Below are 10,965 nucleotides of genomic sequence, written 5' to 3'. Positions count from 1 at the left end.
CCCATCAATCCGCGGCGATCACCTAGCAGGCTCTCAATGAAAGCACCAATGCCGGTTCAATATCTGGCGTATCTCGTAGTAGGGGTCCTAAGCTAGGCGTCTTGGAGCGATGGTAACATGGACACGGGGTTTTACCCAACTTCGGGATCTCTTGATGAGATAATACCCTACATGCTGCTTTTGATTGTTTTCATATGGGTGTAGTACAGAGTACATATATCTACCATGAGATTGTAGTAATGAATATGAGATATCTATTGACTAGCCTAGCCTCGGTTTATATAAGACACCGGAGGCCTAGGGTTTAGCAGAGTCCTTGTCTTGGGCGCCAAGTCTTGTGGAGTATTCCTTGTATGCGACAGGGGTTGTCCGAACTGGCCCATGAGTATGCAGCCATGGGCATCCTCGGCCCAATCTAACTGATCGGGAGACGATGTGGTGAGTACCCCTAGTCCAGGACACCGTCAGCCGGTCCCCCGATCCGCCCGCCGCCGTGCCCCTATGTCGGTTTGACGACTTCCCCGTCCTCCCTTAGACCCGGCAGCCAACGAGGTCCTACCTCGGGGTCTAGCAGCGGTGGTGGGGACGTGGGTTGCCGAGATTATAGATCAGGAGACCCACACCTGCCGGTGGCTCGGTAGCTTCCACACAGCCGAGCTCGCGGCCATGGAGTACGATCACTAGCAGGTACACTACCACGGGGTGGCGGCTAGGCTCAATTTCCCCTTCGGCACACGTCCATTCGGCCTCGTTCCATAGGACCGCAAGGGTGGTGAGCTCTGCTATAGCGCGGGAGGACCGCAAGGCATGGGAACACCTCGAGGCCGAGGCCACCGATGAGGCCTACATGCAAGAGCTCCGCCGACAGCACCCGGAGCTCGTGGAGGCGGAGCGAGCGATCTTTGCCCACGCGGAGGGCGGCGAGGTTATCGCGCTCTCCTCCGATGACGAGGTCGAAGGCGGCAAGGACGGCAGCACGGAGGGCGGCGAGGTTATCACGCTCTCCTCCGATGACGAGGTCGAAGGAGGCAAGGACGACAGCACGGAGGGCGGCGAGGTTATCGCGCTCTCCTCCGATGATGAGGTCGAAGGCGGCGGCGACGACGGCGCGGAGGCGTCGAGGTGGGCCCCAAGGATGAGGAGATCGACGTGACGAGTGGAGGAGTGCCTTCCCCAACAACCCTGAGGACGGCACCGGCCCGGACCCGGCTCGCGGCACACCGTACATGACGAGGAAGGATTGGCTCGACCTCTACTTCGACCGGAACTAGTTTAGCTTAGTTTAAATTTATGTTTTATGTTTGGTTATGCAAACTATCTATGTTTATGTTTGAATTCATGCTACTTTCGGTTGAACCTGCTTCGAACTTGATCAAATTGAAGTTTAAAACCTTAAGTTTATGGGATCGACTAGAAAAGGCCAAAAATTGTTGGAGTATATATATATCCACTAAGGGTTTTAGTCCTTTAACTTTTTAAGGATCGGCTAGAGATGGCCTTATGACTTGTTTATTTCAGTTCTTCACAGTGTGATGCTCTATATGTGCAACTATTTGCCGTGCAGTTCAATTTCATCAATAACAGTATCAACAATACCACTATGAATTATAATATTTGGTTGCTGTTAAGGATATTGTAGTTAACATGCCTTTTCGGTTTTTTAACAATAACTAGTGTACTTCAGACCTGCACAATACCAGTTTGAATGACTATTTGCTTGTTTTTAAATGTTATGCCTGATGCAGTTAGCACACCTTTCCACTTATTGTTTTTATTAACTAGCGTGCTTAAGCCTGCACACTGAAGCTATCATTGTAGATTATGTTGTCTACCATGGATATATTTGGTTGATGTTTTGCCTGTTGTGCTTAACATGCCTTTATATGTACTCATGCAGGACAATATTGAGAACAATGTTGTTTTCCATCAAGGTTAGTTTCATCGCATTTCTTATATGTACTCACTGTTCAGGATATCGGTAGCTGGTACCATATAGCCTGGGGCTGATAAGGGATTAATCATCAAATCGGACATTTCACTAAATATATATGTAACCCATTTATCAGTAGGTTAACTAGGGCAATATTTAATATATCTGAGGCTACATAGCAACATGCATTGTACTGAATGACTAAATATGCAATCACGGGCTACATAGCAACAAGGAAGAGTGTTACCTTAATGTTCTGATGATGTCTAGATATACATGTAATAAAATATTATATAATGGGATGGAGGGAGTGTTGTACTACATCATTTTTCAATTGTTGTTTAGCTTCTAATATTAACTTGGTGCTTTTAGGTACATATATCATTGCCAAAGATCCACACTTCGACCCTTTCTGCGTATGCGGCAATGAGATATTCATGAACCAGCATCAAGTGAGGAAACTGATAAAGATTGTTATTAAAATGGGTCAAAAGATGTCAATCGAACTATTTGTTTACACTTTATGCAAGACAACAGTGAACTGCAGGATGGTAAGTAAGAAACCAGTAGCCTTCTTTTTACTGCCTGTAATCAGTTGTGTTGGATGACAATATCTGAATCTTTTTTCTTTTGCAGTGGATCCTGAAGTAGTTTACTCAAGATTACCTCTCAAACTACTTGATTGGCGGCCGGCCATCACAAGGGGTTGGACTAGAGTCCCGCATGCCTTCTGCATCTAGGAGAGCACAATAGGGCCATTCCGCATCACCTTGTTCAGCAACCAGAACGTATGTCGCCTCTTTCTTTACTATCTGTAATAGTACAAGTATAGAACCCTGGTTCATCATTCTTTATTTGGTGCTTATGTAATTCTTAAACATATACCTGTGAATCGAATAATGCATTGGTTGTTTGAACCTGATGGATATGAATAAAGCTATAGCCTACTTTCAAGTTTAAATTAGGTATAATTTTAAATAACAACAATTAAATTAGGGCGAACTTACGGTGTGCAGGTCATTACGGCACACACGGTTAATAAAGCAGAACGTGTGCAATATACATCATAATCCGACACGGTTCACGGAGAGGAAACGTGTGTAACAATGCACACCGTTGCCATTTGCAAAGCGTGTGTGATCTCAAACACTATCACATACAGTGCGGGAAAACTAAATGTGTGTGATTGTCTACCTATCATACACGGTTTATAATCACGAACTCTTTGTGATGTGCCAGGCATCATAAATCTCCCGTGCCTGGAATCTTCCTGGAAAGCTCCCATGCCTAGAATCTGCCTGGTTTTAGGTAAAACCACAAAACTCCGACTGCGATGGCAATGCGAGCACAAACAAGTAGCAAGGATGAAGCGTTGGAATATTCGAGATATCGGAAATGGTTATATAGGGACAACTGTATGCATCAAGGCTCCCTATCCCCGACGGTTTCTGGGTCATGTGGGAAGGACCCCCCTATCATCCACACTCACTTGGCGACGGTTCCAAATGCCATCGCGGAAAGGGGTTAAAAACCGTTTGTATAGCACTGACGCGTACTAGTGCCCGCTTGTCCTCAAGCGAAAGCCGATATCAAAAAATATGTCCGCATGTTTAGAGATAGAGGTGTCGATAAAATGAAATACGGACATGAGGGCATCATGATCACCTTTAGAATAGCAACATATAATGCCATATAATTTCTTATGATAAAGTAACAATTCATTCACAAGATAAAGTATGAATCAGAAATTTCATTGAAAACTAACAAACTATTATCTCAATCACTGAAGCAATTGCAATTTATCATAACATCAGAAAGAGTCAATATAAGAGCTCTTCTGCAAGTCTGCATACTCAACTATCATTTAATCTTTCACACTTGCTAACACTCACACGATACTTATGGGTACAAAAAATTTCAATCGGACACAGAGAAAGATAGGGGCTTATAGTTTCGCCTCCCAACCTCTTACCTCAAGGGTAATGTCAACAATAATACTTTATGATAACCTACATCCGAGTGGATATATATATCCGGATCTCCCCAACAGATAGTGTTTGCCGAAGGAAAAAGTTTAAAAGGGAAAGGTGAAGATCACCATGACTCTTGTATAAGGGTAGGAGATAAAAGTAAAAGATAGGCCCTTCGCAGAGGGAAGCAAAGGTTGCCATGCGCTTGATACGCCTCCAACGTATCTATAATTTTTGATTGTTCCATGCTATTATATTACCTGTTTTGGATGTTTATGGGCTTTACTTTACACATTTATATCATTCTTGGGACTAACCTACTAACCGGAGGCCCAGCCCGTATTGTTGTTTTTTGCCTATTTCTGTATTTCGAAGAAAAGGGATATCAAATGGAGTCCAAACGGAATGAAACCTTCGGGGGCGTGATTTTTGGAACGAACGTGATCCACAGGACTTGGAGTGCAAGTCAGGCAACAGCCAAGGCAGCCACAAGGGTGGTGTTGGGGAACTTAGTAATTTCAAAAAAATTCCTAAGCACACGCAAGATCATGGTGATGCATAGTAACGAGAGGGGAGAGTGTTGTCCACGTACCCTCGTAGACCGTAAGCGGAAGCGTTATGACAACGCAGTTGATGTAGTCGTACGTCTTCACGACCTGACCGATCCAAGCACCGAACGTACGGCACCTCCAAGTTCAGCACACATTAAGCTTGAGGACGATCCCCGGACTCCGATCCAGCAAAGTGTCGGGGATGAGTTCCGTCAGCACGACGGCGTGGTGACGATGATGATGTTCTACCGGCGCAGGGCTTCGCCTAAACTCCGCGATGATATGACCGAGGTGGAATATGGTGGAGAGGGGCACCGCACACGGCTAAGGAACGATCCGTAGATCAACTTGTGTGTCATGGGATGCCCCCTTGCCCCCGTATATAAAGGAGCAAGGGGGGAGGAGGCCGGCCCTAGGAGGGGGCGCACCAAGTGTGGAGTTCTACTAGGACTCTCTAGTCCTAGTAGGATTCCACCTCCCTTGTTGAAGTAGGAGAAGGGGAAAGAGGGGGAGAGGAAGAAGGAAAGGGGGGTGGCGCCCCTTATCCAATTCGGACCATAGGGGGGGCGCAGGCCTCCTTCCTTTTGGCCTCTCTCCTTTATTCCCGTATGGCCCAATAAGGCCCATATACTCCCCGGCGAATTCCCGTAACTCTCCGGTACTCCGAAAAATACCCGAATCACTCGGAACCTTTCCGAACTCCGAATATAGTCGTCCAATATATCGATCTTTACGTCTTGACCATTTCGAGACTCCTCGTCATGTCCCCGCTCTCATCTGGGACTTCGAACTCCTTCGGTACATCAAAACTCATAAACTCATAATATAACTGTCATTGAAACCTTAAGCGTGCGGACCCTACGGGTTCGAGAACTATGTAGACATGACCTAGAACTATTCTCGGTCAATAAACAATAGTGGAACATAGATGCTCATATTGGCGCCTACATATTCTACGAAGATCTTTATCGGTCAAACCGCATAACAACATACATTGTTCCCTTTGTCATCGGTATGTTACTTGCCCAAGATTCGATCGTCGGTATCCAATACCTAGTTCAATCTCGTTACCGGCAAGTCTCTTTACTCGTTACATAATGCATCATCCCGCAACTAACTCATTAGTCACATTGTTTGCAAGGCTTATAGTGATGTGCATTACCGAAAGGGCCCAGAGATACCTCTCTAACAATCGGAGTGACAAAACCTAATCTCGAAATACGCCAACCCAACATGTACCTTTGGAGACACCTGTAGTACTCTTTTATAATCACCCAGTTACGTTGTGACGTTTGGTAGCACCCAAAGTGTTCCTCCGGCAAACGGGAGTTGCATAATCTCATAGTTACAGGAACATGTATAAGTCATGAATAAAGCAATAGCAACATACTAAAAGATCAAGTGCTAGGCTAACGAATGGGTCATGTCAATCACATCATTCTCCTAATGATGTGATCCCATTAATCAAATGACAACACATGTCTATGGTTAGGAAACTTAACCATCTTTGATTCAACGAGCTAGTCAAGTAGAGGCATACTAGTGACTATATGTTTGTCTATGTATTCACACATGTATTATGTTTCCGGTTAATACAATTCTAGCTTGATTAATAAACATTTATCATGAAATAAGGAAATAAATAATAACTTTATTATTGCCTCTAGGGCATATTTCCTTCAGTCTCCCACTTGGACTGGAGTCAATAATCTAGTTCACATCGCCATGTGATTTAACACCAATATTCATATTTGTATATGATTAACACCCATAGTTCACATCGTCATGTGACCAACACCCAAAGGGTTCACTAGAGTCAATAATCTAGTTCACATCGCTATGTGATTAACACCCAAAAGAGTACTAAGGTGTGATCATGTTTTGCTCGTGAGAGAAGCTTAGTCAATGGGTCTGTCACATTCAGAGCCGTATGTATTTTGCAAATATTCTATGTCTACAATGCTCTGCACGGAGCTACTCTAGCTAATTGCTCCCACTTTCAATATGCATCCAGATTGAGACTTAGAGTCATCTGGATCGGTGTAAAAGCTTGCACCGATGTAACTCTTTACGATGGGCTCTTTTATCACCTCCATAATCAAGAAATATTTCCTTAGTCCTCACTAAGGATATTCTTGACCAATGTCCAGTGATCTACTCCTAGATCACTATTGTACTCCCTTGCCAAATTCAGAGCAAGGTATAAATAGGTCTGGTACATAGCATAGCATACTTTATAGAACCTATGCTAAGGCATAGGGAATGACTTTCATTCTCTTTCTATTTTCTGTTGTGGTCGGGATTTGAGTCTTACTCAATTTCATACCTTTGCAACACAGGCAAGAACTCTTTCTTTGACTGTTCCATTTTGAACTACTTCAAAATCTTGTCAAGGTATGTACTCATTGAAAATCTTATCAAGCGTCTTGATCTATCTTAATAGATCTTGATGCTCAATATGTAAGTAGCTTTGCCGAGGTCTTTCTTTGAAAAATCTCCTTTCAAACACTCCTTTATGCTTTGTAGAATAATTCTACATTATTTCTGATCAACAATATGTCATTCACATATACTTATCAGAAATGTTATAGTGCTCCCACTCACTTTCTTGTAAATACAGGCTTCACCGCAAGTCTGTATAAAACTATATGCTTTGATCAACTCATCAAAGCGTATATTCCAACTCCGAGATGCTTGCACCAGTTCATAGATGGATTGCTGGATCTTGCATATTTTGTTAGCACCTTTAGGATTGACAAAACCTTCTGGTTGCATCATATACAACTCTTCTTTAAGAAAACTATTAAGGAATGCAGTTTTGACATCCATTTGCCAGATTTCATAAATTGTGGCAATTGCTAACATGATTCAGATAGACTTAAGCATCGCTACAGTTGAGAAAATCTCATTGTAGTCAACACCTTGAACTTGTCAAAAAACTTTTTGCGACAAGTCGAGCTTTGTAGATAGTAACACTACTATCAACGTTTGTCTTCCTCTTGAAGATCCATTTATTTTTCTATGGTTTGCCGATCATCGGGCAAGTCCACCAAAGTCCATACTTTGTTCTCATACGTGGATCCCATCTCAGATTTCATGGCTTCAAGCCATTTTGCGGAATCTGGGCTCATCATCACTTCCTCATAGTTTGTCGGTTCATCATGGTCTAGTAACATGACTTCCAGAACACGATTACCGTACCACTCTGGTGTGGATCTTACTCTGGAAGACCTACGAGGTTTGGTAGCAACTTGATCTGAAGTTTCATGATCATCATCATTAACTTCCTCACTAATTGGTGTAGGAATCACTGGAACTGATTTCTGTGATGAACTACTTTCCAATAAGGGAGAAGGTACAATTACCTCATCAAGTTCTACTTTCATCCCACTCACTTCTTTCGAGAGAAACTTCTTCTCTAGAAAGGATCCATCTTAGCAACAAATAACTTGCCTTCGGATCTGTGATAGAAGGTGTACCCAATATTTACCTTTGGGTATTCTATGAAGACGCACTTCCCTGATTTGGGTTCGAGCTTATCAGGTTGAAACTTTTTCACATAAGCATCGCAGCCCCAAACTTTAAGAAACAACAACTTTGGTTTCTTGCCAAACCACGGTGCATATGCTGTCGTCTCAACGGATTTAGATGGTGCCCTTTTAACGTGAATGCAGCTGTCTCTAATGCATAACCCCAAAACAATAGTGGTAAATCAGTAAGAGACATCATAGATCGCACCATATCCAATAAAGTGCGGTTACGACGTTCGGACACACCAGAATGTTGTGGTGTTCCAGGTGGCGTGAGCTGTGAAACTATTCCACATTGTTTTAATTGAAGACCAAACTCGTAACTCAAATATTTGTCTCCGCGATCAGATCACAGAAACTTTATTTTCTTGTTACGATGATTTTTCCACTTCACTCTGAAATTCTTTGAACCTTTCAACTATTTCAGACTTATGTTTCATCAAGTAGATATACCCATATCTGCTCAAATCATCTTGTGAAGGTCAGAAAATAACGATAATTGCCACGAGCATCAACACTCATTGGATTGCATACATCGGTATGTATTATTTCCAATAAGTCAGTAGCTTGTTCCATTGTTCTGGAGAACGGAGTTTTAGTCATCTTGCCCAAAAGGCACGGTTCGCAAGCATCAAATGATTCATAACCAAGTGATTCCGAAAATACATCCTTATGGAGTTTCTTCATGCGCTTTACACCAATATGACCCAAACGGCAGTGCCACAAATAAGTTGCACAATCATTATTAACTTTGCATCTTTTGGCATCAATATTATGAATACTAGGAAACAATGCCCGTGCGTTGCAACGGGAGAAACAATCCACCCACATGACCATGTAATTTGTGAACGCATGGCACGATATTCTATAAGCTGAAATAAAAAGATAAAATAAGCAAAGCTAGAGGATTTACATACATCTCTAGTGACAAGATTAATTGTGCAAAGCAAAAAAGGATAGCAATGTATCAACGGACTTAGCTTGATGCCACATCAATTCACATGTTCGAAGTTTGATCCTCAAACGGACCAATCTTGAAAATATTTTGTTGTTGAATAAATATGAACCGAAGGAATCAAACATATAAAATAATTCTAAACAATTAAGAATCTACAATTGACACATAATCGTGGTGCTAATAGCAAAATGGCCATTTTCTTAAACAAATTTTAGAACCAAAGATATTAAATGGGAAACTTCTGGCTTCTGAGATAATGGAACTAGGTCTTCTCATGCAGCTCAAGTACATCCTTACCTTCTCATTTAGAACCTGAAAGCTGAAAAGAAGCAAAAAAGAAAGTCAAATTTGTGGTCACTGAAAACATTAACAATGTAAACCAAAAATACAGTCTTCGCACGACTACCTTATCAGAGAACTTTTATATATTTGAAGGTGTGTCTAGAAGGCAATTAATTAAGTCTTAACTGATGGATTGCGTTTTATCAGAAAAATGGTTTTTTCAATCAGCAAATGATGAAAAAATGCATCCTATGCTCCAAATGGAAGGTAAACGCTGCATTTTGGAGAAAACAACATTCTAAACATGTTAAGAAACATGAATATAAGCAAAATCAGGGAAATTATTAAAGATGATTTTACTATTCATGGAAGCAAGATAAGTTCATTCGGATGTTGTCGAATTCATTTATTGTCCAACATTATAGTGTTACTAACATGTCTACACTATTAACTAAAATGCTAACTAAGTGGCAACTATTCTGTACCTTGCAGTTGTGTTTTCTAGAGCTCACTGATGACAAGGGAAACAACACACGTGACAGGAGGAGGGGGCAGGGAGCAGCATAGGAACTTATAGCGAAAGCGGAAGGCATGGCAATTCTGGGCAGCATTCATGGTGCTGTTGGAAAACATGTGAGTGCAAGCATGATATTGAAGGTGCTATGCCACTGCATCTATTTAATAAAATGTGCAAAGCTAATTAACCTTGAAAGATCCGCTTGGCTAATTAACCTTGAAAGATCCGCTTGTTGAGTTCATCCTCTACATATCTATACACGAAATTTATTCAGGTAAAAATCCATTTTCTTTAACACCGAAAGAATCATAAAAATTGGTTGACTTAAATGCAATATCACAATAAAATGGATCTGATGAGAAAGAGGAAAGGTGGATTGCTTTGCTTACCCGACGAAGACGGATGATGAACCCTGCGTCGAGGCGTTGACATGGCCTTGTGTAGGCTGGCGATGCGGATCTGTCTTCCCACACCCACGTACAGGCCGGAGCTCTCCCGTCGCGTCGCTGGTGGGGCTTCAGTAGACGACGTCGTCAGCCTGCTCATAAGAATGATTTCTGTCAAGTCATGAACAATTGTCTAAAGTGGATTTCAAAGTTCATTTTGTACAGAAAAGCCATGCAAGTACCTTGGGGGTAGAATCTTCTATAACGTATACTGAATTGGAGTTCAGCTCTGATATAGCGAAAGGCGGCTGCGACTCGGTGTGCAGATACCTTAAACCTTGGGCGATGCTGATGGCTATTTTCATTCGTTTGAGCAAAGAGAATTGGGCCTCTTCTCCATCTAAAGGAAGAAAACAAATGAGATCAAATTACAATGCACAGAATATGCAAAATATTTCTGTCGTAACGAAATTGAAGAGATAGACTTACGGTGTAGGTGCTCGTACAGGGTCTCATTTGATGCGTACTCAAAGAGTAACATCCTCGAGAATGGGTCACTCTCTCTGCAATAGCCCAGAAACTTTGCTATGTTCTCATGACTCAACCTTGCCAGATCATAACCTACAATGTTCATCCCATTTTATTTATTTATTATTTGAGTTAAAAGGTGTTTCTGAGTCACAATTTTAGACAAACGAACTACATTGTTTTGGTAAAAGAGCTCATGCTCGCTAGTCCAATGACCTTCAAAGGCACATAATGATATGACAAAAACCTCAGGTCCATCCTTCATTGTTCCTTTGTAGACTACAATCTCCGGAGTTGAGCCAATTATGGTGCT

The 10,965-nt window shown here is 42.1% G+C and overlaps 1 long non-coding RNA gene across 1 annotated transcript; it reads right to left on the bottom strand.

The window, feature by feature from the left end:
* Nucleotides 1–9,197: 9,197 nt before the first annotated feature.
* Nucleotides 9,198–10,518, bottom strand: LOC119305706. Its single transcript, XR_005148749.1, has 3 exons — nt 10,367–10,518; nt 10,128–10,276; nt 9,198–9,258 (listed from the first exon to the last, which is right to left on the bottom strand). It is a non-coding gene; the product is annotated as an uncharacterized LOC119305706 (long non-coding RNA).
* Nucleotides 10,519–10,965: the final 447 nt, after the last annotated feature.

Source organism: Triticum dicoccoides, chromosome 5B (genome assembly GCF_002162155.2).
Source record: "Triticum dicoccoides isolate Atlit2015 ecotype Zavitan chromosome 5B, WEW_v2.0, whole genome shotgun sequence".
Lineage (NCBI taxonomy): Eukaryota > Viridiplantae > Streptophyta > Magnoliopsida > Poales > Poaceae > Triticum > Triticum dicoccoides.
Note: the sequence above shows the minus strand (reverse complement) of the source record. Positions and strands in the feature narration are given on the sequence as shown.